The following is a 12,889-nucleotide window of genomic DNA, read 5'->3' on the forward strand; positions in this document are numbered from 1 at the left end:
CTTAAGCTGTACATCTTCTCTTTCCTATTTTTTTTCTTCCCTTCTAATTGGAACTCAGTCTGTGAAATGTAATTAAAGCTCTCATAAATACTGCCAGCAAGCGCACCTTTTTCTTCCAAGTAACTACCAACATCTTCTTGAAGACCTCATCAACCCCTCACAGAATATAGACTAATATATCTTTGCACACGCCGTGCAGGATTGGAAGCCAATCTTCCCACCTTCCACATAATTAAAGTCACCCACATTATGCTTTTCCTTTGCCACTCCCTCCCCTTCTCCAACACATGTATCACCCTGTCATCGGCTCCTTCCTTTCATCTGATTTATTCAGTTTCTAATCACTGAGCAAAATCCAGCGCTTTACAAAAAGCTGATGCGGTCCCAGGCAGAGCTTGGCACGAGGCTTCCTTTTTCTTACCTCCTCACATCTTATATTAAAAGAAGGTGCTTTTAACTCTCCTCTAAGGGGGATTATTTCCTGCAATCTAGAGAGTTTATTCATGCCTGCAGTGAAAAAATGCCCTCTTCTATTCAGGGTAAATGACTGAGACATTAACAATGAAATTCAATGGTACTTCAAAGACTCCTTTGGGCCCTAAAGGTTGTGAAGGGCTGCCTAGGGACTGAATGAAGCCCAGTTAACCGAACAGGTGGCTTCATTTGGTCTGAAAAATAGTCGGTTCTTCTCTTGGAAAGGAAAATACTCCCAACTGGGCTGCATTGCTGCCATAAAAACATCTGACTTGAGGCACCTCCGAGGTTTTCAAGCACCCATCCGGCAAACTGAAAAGGCAGCTGCTGTGTGTAGCCTGAGCACTGCAACAGGAGGCATAGCCCCAAATCTCTCCCTTGTCAGAGAAGGAGAAAGATGACAACTGTGCAACTGACCTTACAGAGCTGATGTTTTAGGAGTGACACTGTGCATCCCATCCTTATGAGCACAGCTCTACTCACATGAGGCAGAGCAGCTGTAGCAGCAAACATGAGCAGATGTGACAGCCCCACAGTTCAGATACTTGGATATTCTCCTGTTAAATCATTGGCTGAGCCCTTAGAGCACATGCCTGACCTCAAACGGAGGGCCGGGGAGAATAACTGCGTGAGCTCCCCCGGCTGCAGCATCCCAGTGCAGGACATCCCGACAGCCCTGCGTGAGATGCAGGAGGCAGCCTCATCTCCAGCCCCCCGCAGAGACTGTCCCACGAGCCGGGTTCAAAAGTTAAAAGAGGCAGAGAAAACAGGAGGAGCCGCTGAAACCTCCTCTAAGCTTTCAAGAGGATAAACAAAGTGTCGGTGTCTTTAGCACTTCATTACTGCTACCACTTGATTTTGTTAAGTGCTTTTTTTGGACCCTCGTCAATGAATAGTTGCCAAGATACTTTAAATACTATTACTGCTAAAGGCCAAATAAAACCGAACCTATTTACTGAAGAGGCAGCAATTGCTCTCCCCCTGGATAGAAAGTCAAATGGATCAGGATTTTAGTTACAATGAATTGCAACGGTACAGGAATTTGCAAGCACTTGCAATGAACAGAGATATTATTAATGGCTCTGTTTTTAGCAGACAAAGCACAGTTCACCATCCAAACATATTCCAGTCAATACCCTGCACTCAGCCAGGAAGGGCAGCTGGACTTGGATCAAAGATCGTCTTACCTGGTCTACAGTCTACAAGAAGGAAAAACGGAACTGTCACTATTGCAGAAAATACTTGGGAGCAAATGCATGCCACACCACACTCTTCCCTCCATGCTCTTCAGCACTATTAGCTCACTAAACACTCCAGATGAAAAACTGGTACTTTGTGTACCCTTTTGCAAAAGCAGACCAAGTTCCAATCATGTTTGAAGCCTTCTGTGCATGGTGCTGCAGGGAGAAGAAACTTGGCTGAGGTAAAGCTGTGGCAGTGGCCAGCTGGGAATCGGTCCCCTTCAAGTCACTCCCAGGGAATCAGCTTCTTGCTGCAACTACAATCGCACGAGGTTTTCATTTTAAATGCTGCAGCAATCTTGAAACCACATCATCTTGAAAACAATTCAGAAAACAAACAAACAAACACCACTGAGCCCATTTTCAGTTGAGCTGCTCCTCAGCTCAACTCCAGTCAAGCGTGACTGGCATCTCTTATCTGTTCTTGAAGTCGGTTTGGCAAACTGGCTGGGAAGCATCTACAGTGCAGCTCAGGGCTCCAGCAGGCTTCCAGCCCATGTGTGACCTCTGTTCACACCACGCCTTGTGCCTCTGTTTCTCCATCAGCAAAAATGGTTGCTGACAAGCCTCCCCGATGCACAAGTGGCAGGCAATGAAAACCACAAGAGCAATGTACTGACAAGAGACATCCCTTCCCACACATAATGAGCTCATGGCACATACAGACATCCCCTAAAAATGTATCTGAATCTGCCGCTACAAACTCTGTCACTGGGCCAGACCTGCTGTGTTAAACCTCCCCTGGCCTTTGCTAGAAATGGCATGTGCTGTGTGGATCAGGTCTGGATATAAGAAAGCTGAGCCAAATGGAATTTATTTATTGCACTCATTTGCATAATGACCATGTATTTTCCTTCCGTATTTTGCCCCAAATAAAGAAGTAGAAACTGCACAAGCAGAATTTAAAATACCAGCCATCAGTTGATCACCACTATCAGAGGCTACAGAAACAGTGGGGAGGCCAGTATAGATGCGCAATCATCATTTGAGCACAAGAAATACTTATCAACTACTTGACCACTTCTCAGAGCTTTTTTTTGTTTTGCAGAGGTGCTCTGAAGAGGTTGCACACATAGCACCTTGGGCCGTACAAAGCTATCTGACTGGCAGAAGTTCCCCTTGAAGCCTCAGCCAACACACAGCAGAGGGTTTAGTGCATCACTTCCACAGACAGCACAGAGCATTTTGTCCTTCACGCACATCCAGCTTTGCTAGTTGTTGTGTGCAATTTTGGAAAAGGTGAAGATGGGTCTGTGCCCTCATGTGCATCCTGCCCAGTCATCCTCCAGCTCCTCTAAACCTCCTTTCAGTGACTGAGTCATACCTGGTACCAAGAGATATACAATAAATTAAATAACCTGGTAATTTCTGAAGCAATGGCCTTCCAGCTTACTGAACTGGGTGAGAGCACCTCTCTGTGGAAACTGCCCTTGCATGGCCAGGCATTTAGAGGCTCACACAGTAAGTCTCTGGCAAGGTCAGTGAGTGATTTCATGCTTAGCGCTACTCCTTGCTGGAATGAGGCAGAACCCTGGAGCTGCGTGTTTTAACGATTCAAGGCAGGAACCCACTGCAAGGAGGGCAGAACCCTGGAGGTGACAGGACAATGGTCACAGAGGCCTGTACTCAGTAACAAGCTGCACTAATGCAGAGCTGTATGAAAGTCAACTCAGGGAATACTGCAATTAATAATCTACTTGGCTGAGCAATGGTTTCTCTCCTCAGTTTGAGGCAGACCGCAGAAAAGTTGGGAAGAAGCTTTGAAGACACTGAGCTGCACAGAGGGTCCTGTAAACCTTTCCAAAGTAAAGGAGAGAAGGGAAACGCACTGTTATTGCTCTTATCTGATTCAACCTTGTTTCCTTTCATCTCATTTAGGCCACAAAGCAAAGTAGCACACCTTACCTCAGCCACAAATGCCAGTTTAGAAGGAGACATAATTCCAATGATTTTTTTTTTTTAAGGGTACAGTCACAAGGACTTAGGTAACTGCATGTCAAACAAACCTAGCAGAAACAAACCAACAAAGAAAGCACAAAAAAACCCAAGTTTTATACAGCAGGATGCGGAATCACAGTGGGCAAATTCTATGCATGCCCTCTGGAAGGCAGCGAGCAGGTGCAGGCATTTTCCACCTAATTCTTCCAGGTTGCTTTTGAGGCATCTTTGGCTCTCTCTGCCAAACACCCTGCAGGGCTCAGCACTATGCAGAAATTAAAACACAGCCTGCTTGGTGCGTAGTCCTTGTGGCTCACACTGGAACTGCTTGGCTTTGGAAGTGCAGGCAGAGCAGGCAGCATAAGTGCACAGAGCCACTGGCTGCCCTCCAGGATGGCTGACACAGAGCCCCAGCACTGCTTCTGCCCTATGACATACTTGTCCACCCTGTGGCTGCCATCCCTGGGATGCCTCCAAACTCAATGGATTTGCAGGTTTGCTCTTGGAAATATGGCCACGTATGAACTCAGCTCCAGAGCAGAGTGCCCTTTCCAACCACTTGACCCACCCTCAGACCGCAAATACACAGGGTAGATTTTGCCAGATGCTTAACATTTTGTGTTTTTCTTCCCATCCACTGTCATGAGGCAGCTCTCTCCCAAAGGTTTGTTCAAGCTGAATCACTTACTCTATGGGGCCAGCGTGCTCTGTGCATCTCACAGAGAAGCACATCGGCCTGGCTTGCTGCATTGCAGCACAAAAATCCCTCACCTGGCGCCTGCTCACTGCAGGCCTGGGCCAGTACCACTGCAGCTTTGGGTGTCACGCAGCAGTTTGGACAGGGCCTTTTGATCAGACCCCATATTTATAAAATTATCAATCCTGAAAAAGAAGGCAAGTAAATAAATAATGCTGCTTTCCTTCTGGTGATTTCTATTGTACTGATCTAACCAGAAATCCCATTAGTTCCTTGCTTTGATCAGGACTATTCCTCCAGGATGAGGAGATGCAGAAAGCATTCCACCATGCCAGCAAATGAGTACATCTGAAGCTTACTTTAATTAAAGCCTTCAAACCCTGAGCTTTCTGCAGTATTTGCATGTATCTGAACTTTGGCCCAGCTGCTCTCAGGGAAATACAGTTTATTGTTCAGATGCTTGTCACCTTGGCACTGCTCTCAGCTCTCCTGATAGAGCACTGCAGCCTCAAAGGAGGAGAGGAGAGAGTGCGGGTTGGGATAAAGCACAACCAGCCTAGGCTCTGCTATTACATTAACCCTTTGCAAGAAATTTCAGTGCCAGAAGTAGCATTTCAGAGGTCTTCCCAGCAATAAGCAAGGGGCAGTAGCTTTTGAAGTGTACTGTAATAACAACCACAAAAGAATATCTGGAAAAATCTTTCTGCCCTTGCTGAATCACACTTCTCCAATAACAAGCAATCAGGGAGAGAAAAGCATTTCAACCTATGCAATGCTGTAAAATCCTGAGCAGGAGGCTATAATTCATTCATGTTGTGAGCTGGAGCTCAGGCTGGATACAGAGAGATCTTTCCTAAGATGCATAAGCCAGCCTGCTCCAGGAGTGCAGATGCCAGATGAATCAGCAAGAAGAAGAAGCAACCAAGAGGAAAAATCCAGTCACGTGAACAAATAAATAGATAAATTACAACCCGCATATTAAAGTGACCCACCTTGATAAGACATGCTGCAGGACTGGAAGCCCTCTTAGGATGCAGGACCTGCTAGCACGCTGCTGTGCACTTTCTAACAGCCTCACATTCATTGACATTCTTATCAGCACTACAGTTTCATAGGAAAGAAGAAATGCACTGTGCAGTTGCTGTACCCTGAATGGCATTCCTGTATCACAGCTCACTCAGTGCATAATGACTGAAACTCATATGCTTCCAACTACCCTGACTTCTGAACTGTTATATTTAACTTTTGAGGAAGATTACTATAAAGAGCTTACGTGGTACATTAAAGAAGCTGCAGCCAGAGAGCAAATGGACATCTATTAAATGCCTACTAGTCCCCTGCTATTTGTTTAGCAGCTCTGAAAATATTTTTACAGTCTTTTTTTTTTTGGCTATTTTTGAGTCTTGGTATCACAAGAGCACTTTCACAAATGTCGTCTATGCAGGCTGCTAAAATTGTGAAATTACTTTTAATGCTAAATCAGAGAATTAAAGTATCACACAAAGGAATTATCAGCTTGCAGATGGAGACTAAATAGCTGAATAGGATTTTATTAGCAGTAAAATTCAGAAGCTGCATTCAAAAAAAAAATCTATACATTGATGTCATCTGGGCAGCAAAATCATTTTGGATGCTTTACTTTTGCTCTCTGCCAAGCACTGTGCTCATCGCAACACAAAGAACTCCTTGGCCCCAAAGACTGCGTTTTAAGGTGATTAGAATTAGATTAATATAAGATTACTTGGCAATTCTTTAGAAGAGTGCCAGCAAATGGGAAATAAAATTTTAAAACAGCTTTATCACTCATGCAATATAACATCAAGGGTGCTCTGCAAAAACATGAGCTTCGTACATCTCTGACCTTGTGAAGCTTTCATGCCCAGCTTTTAGTGTGGGAAAAGAATATCTAATTTCAGCACAGGCTGCTCTGCCCTCTTTCAAAAATCCCAGTATTTGCACCTGATACACTGCTAACAAACCAGACTGGGGACACCCAGTCTCTGCTATGGCAGCCCAGGTCTAAGGCTACACTGTTGATGGCTCTGGAGTGTTAGGTGGGAAATAGTGTCAGCCCTGCTGGCTACAGAACATCCAGTTGGGTATATGGCTCTGGGCAACTTGGTCTAGTGGTTGGCAACCCTGCACATAGTAGGGGGGTTGAAACTAGATGAACACTGTGGTCCTTTTCAACCCAGGCCATTCTATGAGTCTATGATTTTGGGCAGCTCTCCTTCTCTTACACTCAGCTGTGTGGCGCTACTTGCGTGCATCCCCCTGATGAAATTTCCTCATGTGTAACCAGGCATTTGTTTTTTGTAGTTCATGTGACTGTCTCACAAGTGGCATGCTTTGAAGGAAACCCTACCCCCTTTCCTATGAAGATATGCAGTGAGATGAATGAAAAATTTACCACACAACATGCAGTAAGTGACACTGTCTGAAAGTTCATCAGCAGTCAAATCTGAGGATTGAGAACTTCAGTGCATTTCTGCTCTTCATTAAGGGATAAAGTGGACAACTATTACTTACTATTTTTATTTTCAGCTATATGTACTTCAATGTCAAAATTGAAATGTCTGTCTGCAGATGCAGGAAAATGTTTTTATTTCCTCTTTTAATGTCCTAATATATCAAGAGGGTTGATACACCTTTGGAATAAAAATGACCTTGAAATTACTCAGAATTAGGGGTTCTTTTTGTTTGTTTTTTTTTGTTTGTTTGTTTTTTTTCTTCTAATTTCAATTAATTCCTTCAATGTTCAAGTATGTACTTCTGATATTCTAAGTAAAATAAAAATGCTTATGCCAAACTATGAGAAAGTAGCAATTACCACCTGGGGAGTTACACATAAAACTATAAAATATTCAATTGATCCATAATTCATTTGGTAGCAGACACCCAGCCATCTGGGCTGGGGTGAACTTGCAGCTCTGGAATAAGATTTTGCATTCAGAATAAATGGAGCTACTAAAAAACAAAACCAAAAAACACAAAAACCAACCCAGGAGACTTTTGTGCATCAGTGGTTTTCAGGTTTTACTTTGCTCTAACTACCTACAATTGTTATAACTACAAGCAACCACACTTCAAAAATAAATTCAATGAAGGACAGCCTGATTGTGGCAGAACTGCCACTGACTGTCTCTGCTGGTGTTAGTGCACATACCTAGTTACACTATTTAGGTTTCTACCCACATAAAATATTTGATGGATAGCATACAGGATAGGATTCCACAAATGAAATTACTCTTCTTGATTCAACACTTGCTGTAAGCTTGATACACAGCAAAACAGCAAAGCTTTCCAGTGGGCTTGAGATTCAGCTGGACATAAAAAGTCAGACAGCATAAAAGTTAAAGGTGGACTTCTCAAGAACATCCAGACTTTGATGCCCTAGTGGGCATTTTTTTCCCACTACAATCAGGGGGAAAAACCCCAGCAATTTCAAGAGATGCAGCAAGACCTGGAATGAGAACCAGCCAAAATTTCTCTGTGGACTTAACTGCTGTATGAAAAGACGGAAGATCCTTCTTCCCAGAGAACAAAGCCTGAACACCCATTTTCCAACGCAGAAGCCCTCACAACAAGGCAGAAGGTGGTCTTCAAGGCAGTACCAGTATACTTTTACTTATTAAAATATCCCTGTCTCAGTCCATCGTGGTTTGTAAGACAACGCTTTGCTTTCAGGAGTATGTAAGTTATGTTAAATGGTGAGTTCTTGATACCTGTGTTAATACACTGGAAGCTAGTGCAGCATCTCTAAATGACAGCGCTTTCCAAATAGATGTGTAATTGCAAGTCTTAAACCCTCTATTTATGCTGCTAATAGCTCCTCTCTGACCAACATGAATTTAAAGCATAGCTTAAACTATCAGACATACCAAATTCATATTGAATTGCCTGCAGCTGCTAAGATTTTCTTAGAGTTCATAAAATGATTAGACAAATTCATGGAAGAGAAATCCATTAGGGGCTATAAAGTACAAAGAGGTTCTCCCAGGAGGCTTGGGAGCACACTATGGAAACATCAGTGTGCCTTGTGCTCACACCTTTTCTACGGTGTCCACTGTCCAGAAGATGATGCAGCTCAATGGATTGAGTGCTGTTACAACTGACATTTACAGCCAAGTTCTGCTCAGCAGCCTGGCTGTGGAAAAGGACTTTCACAGAAATAAGCATGCATTCAAGTTTTTGCAGGCCCTAGGCTTGCAGTTCTGGTTACAAAGCAGAGTTGCAAAATGAGTCTTGCTTCCTGTGTGAGACAGTCACATGCAATATGCTGCACTTACTGGAAAATCCTCTTGGAAATGTTTTGTTTTTCCTAAAGAAGATAAGCAAGCTGCTACGCTCTGCACGACAGACCAAACAAGCTGGTGAGACTTGTGATCTGACAGAATGAGACTCTGAACCTTACAGGTTTTGAACTGAACCTTTCTCAAAGGCAATCTCGGAGAACACAGCTTCCCAGTGCACTGAGTACTGACATTTTCTTGCCTCATTTTCTGGTATGTTCTTCCCAGTCTGTGTGGAGTTGCAGTTTTTCTGTTTCAAGAGCATGCAGTTGTTGACCTAAGATTGTAACAAGCCTTACACTGTAGTTTTCCTTTTCCAAACTGCTCCTGGCTGCTTTTCATAGGCTGGTGCACCCTAAGTGCTAAGGAAAATCCCTTCTCTTTTGCTCCTTGCAACTGTTGTGTCACAGTCTGCATAGTCAGAGTGAGGGTCATTGCTCTCAGCACACCTCTCTGCTCCTGACAGCTTTTTAGCTGCTCCAAGCATTTAGCATTTTCTTTTGGTCAAGGAAGAATCTGGCCCTGCTTCCCAGGCAGCAGCATGGGTTGCCAGGTCCTGTCCTCCAACATCTTTGCTTAAAGATCACTGCTGCACCACAGGACACAACTTGTATCTCTGTTTTGGCCTCAGGCATGCAGGCTTCTTGAAGCATTAGACACACTAACTCCTCCAGTGCTAGCAAGCACATCCAGACCTTTCTTCCCCCTTTTCCCCAAAAGGCGTGAAAACACCATACAGGTCACAGAGTTGGACTGAATGCTGATTTCCAGCTTTTCAAGTAGAAAACAGGCAAGGGGCTCATCTGAAAACACATACAGAGAAGAAGGTCTTCAAATGTAAAGAGAGTCCATGGCATGTGAGTAATCAGCAAAAGAACTGCCCCACTCCTAGACCCCCCATCTCTAGCCCATGTCCAGCTGGAAATGAAAGGCAAAGAAAACTGCTCAGCTGTTTAGGCTGGCTACAACTGAATTACTTTTGCAGGTTTTAAGCCCAGAAGGGTTTTTAATGCTATGCTTTCCCACTGTGTGTGTGGATGATGATACAATGGGCAAACAGGCAACCATGAATCACAACCACTTGCTCCCTACAGTCCCATTACAAGATACACATCCCTGAGCGAGAATTCATGGTAGGTGCCTTCTGTGCATGGGGCAGATAAGATGAAAGACCTCAGGGGAGATGCACATCTTTGTCTAGAATGACAGCATTACTTAATCACCCAGCTTGGTGGAATCTCTAAGAAAAAACATCACACATTGTCATGTGAAAAGCCAACTTCAGTATTAGCAGCACCGGCAGACTGCTCTCTAGAAACAGTTTTTCTCTGGAAATGGCAGTTTCAAAAAGATAAAAATTTGAGTAAAACCACCAACATGAAAAGGATGGCTAACTTAGTCCTATTGTTGCCAGTTATGAATTATTCACTGGGCTCCAGCCCATGTGCATGAGGCACACTTTCTAATGCTTTCAGACCGCATTACAGATGGCTCCCTGCCATCTGTGCTGAGAACTCCCGTGTGTGCTTATTTTACAGCTGTCCCAATGGGGACAACCATGCTTTGACCAGTCTACACAAGGTTTCTTGACCCTTGAATCCAAGAACTGCCCTCTGCTTGCACTATCAGAAATAGATGGTCTAACTGCATGGTGGACAGTGGACAGGGACAGAGCACTTAGACCTGAGGAGGGAGCTGCACCAGATGTTTAAGAGGTGTGGGAAGATAACAGGTAGCAAGGTCCTCTTTTTGCCTCCTGCAGCTCTGAGGTGTCACAGTGGAGGTCAGTGCACTTTCCACCTTTCCTGGCTGGCTGCACTGTCCAGATCCATGACAGTATCTAGTGAAAAACATCTGCAAAATCACAGAGAAAGAACAGAAGCTTGGGATCACTGAGGAAGAGCAGGTTGTGACACGGGAATCAGTACTCAGTCTGCAGACACTGTGTCCAACATAGATTGGTCCCATCCCAGGTACCATCACATCCCTGGGGAAGTGTGCTGGGGTCACCAGCTGAGATTAGCTGATGTGCCTCATTTGTGCATAAAAATTATTTCTCTCTTGCTGCACTTCCAAACTTCATTTCAAAAGTTCGGAGGAAAATTACATCAGACTGAGAATGCCAGACTGATTGCCAGTGCCAGTTCTTTTTATCGTTATTTCAAATTGGGGAGAGAAGAAAGGGGAACAAATTAGTTTGGAGAGGAACACATTTTCCTCAGGAAGCAATCCCTTCAAGAACCCAAATCAGACACAGTTTCTACTGCCAAAAGCTCCCATACATAGAAGACATGGCACAGCCAACATCCTGCTGCTTGCACATTCTCTGCAGTCCTGAAATTAGCATGTTTTTTCTTGGTGGGGACAGACAAAGCCAAAACAGCAAAATAAATCCTGGCATTTCCCTCCAGTACTGGGTTAGTGAGGCCAGTGGGCCTCAAACAGCTAGACCTAACCCATGGCATGAATTTTTTTCATTTTCCACAGCACATAGCTGTTGTTCTCCTATTGCTGCAGTTGGCCTTGTAATGCTACCAGGCCTTTAGTGACTCTACTTAATTATACCAGCCTTCATAGAAATGTAATCACACAGGCAGAAAATCTGCGTGAGAGAAAGGATGGGTCCCCAGGGCAGCATTTCTTGGTGCTGGTTTCCTGGGGAGATTAGGCTGCTGAGACCCTGCTAAAGCCCCATGTGCTTTGCTTGCTTTGATTTGAGAGAACAGCTGAAGGTGAGGCTCTTTCAGAGATATTTAGCATCTCTAGCTATGGCCAACCATAGACCACTCTGCCTGCATACCTCCATTACTAACCCCAAAGGACATTTTTCAGAGGAACCTAAATAAAACAGATAGCCACTTTCCATGCTTGCATATAATTTGTCCAGTCCTTGTCTACAGTCGCTTTGTTTCTGGCATGGACAAAGTGATTGTCATCCCAGGGAGTGTCCAGAGAGCAGAGGATGAGGAACATTACTGAAAAACACATTTGATGCACGAATTGTACAGCTCAAGCAAACAGGCCCGGCTCTCTTTATTCAGTGAACTGGGTGGGACCAGCTCCAGCAATAAAATCCCCTGCACAATCCCTCTGGATGATGAGTGGACTCTGCAAGCACCTCCTACAGATTCAAACACAAGAGCATACAGATACTACTTGAATGCTACACAGAGCATTAAACACTTGTGGCTCGATCCATTAGTACTACCCTTGCCTGTGTCTCCCCAGGCTGCATTGCAGCTCTGCCAGGGTAACACAGAGACTGAACCAGAACCTAAACTTACCCACTGTCTTTAACAGGAACTGTATTTTCATGTGAAACCAACAGGTCTACAGTGTCGTACAATGGATCTCCCTGTACAAAGCTGTGGGCAATAACTGTGCAAGGGAGATGTTCTTGGCTTGAGTCACAAGAAGCTAGCTATGCAGATAAATCCAGCTGCAACTACCAGGAATTTGGCACATAACTCACAGAACAGAGCCATTTCCTCACAGACAGAAGTGATCAGCGACATATCATCTTCTCTCATTTCTCTCTACGTTTACAGAGGGTTATGTGGATTTAATTCTACATATCAGGGAAAAAGTAATGCCAGCAATGAAATGCTAACACAAGCCTACTAACAGGAAAATACATTTTTTTTCCAGCAGTAGTTACTGGCAGCAACCTTCCCAGTAGGAGGACAACAGTAAACAGCATTAGGACTAAGACACCCACTGATCTGCACTAAACAGGTGCCTCAAACAGGTGTCATACTGCCATCCACTGATGCTCCTCTGGAAGATTCCTTGCTACATCCATTAGCAGTGAGCAGTAACCCCAGCATGCCTTTATTTGCTCTCCTTGAACAATTTGTCCAACACCTTGACAATTCCGTCTAATTATCTGGGTAGGTATCTGATGAAGTCCAATACAATTACATTCTCACTGCTGGCAGCCAAGCCCACACATGTATACCTGGGCAGCAGGAATGAAATGCAGTCCTGCTCCAGCTAACTAGTTTCTGCTTCACAGTGAGGATCTGACAATCTCCATCTAGCTGTTACTCTGCATATCGCACCACATTTCCTGCTAAATCTTTGTAAGGAGAAGGCAAACACTGGCTCCTCTGATCAGGCAGCACAGTCTGCAAGGTCTCAAATTCCACTAATTCACGTTTCTGGATGGGGTCCACAGCAGACAAGTACCACTGGGGGCCTTAAACTAAGCAGCAGGAAGCAAGCTAGGTAAGCAGTAGGAAAAAACT

General features: G+C 44.3%; 1 protein-coding gene across 15 annotated transcripts in view; it reads right to left on the reverse strand.

Moving 5' to 3' along the window:
• EPHA5 (EPH receptor A5) overlaps positions 1-12,889 on the reverse strand; it is a 196,082-nt gene that overhangs the window by 74,048 nt on the left and 109,145 nt on the right. The window lies entirely within an intron of this gene.

Source organism: Lagopus leucura, unplaced genomic scaffold (genome assembly GCF_019238085.1).
Source record: "Lagopus leucura isolate 7727_CA_CO unplaced genomic scaffold, USGS_WTPT01 Super-Scaffold_100004, whole genome shotgun sequence".
Taxonomy (NCBI): domain Eukaryota; kingdom Metazoa; phylum Chordata; class Aves; order Galliformes; family Phasianidae; genus Lagopus; species Lagopus leucura.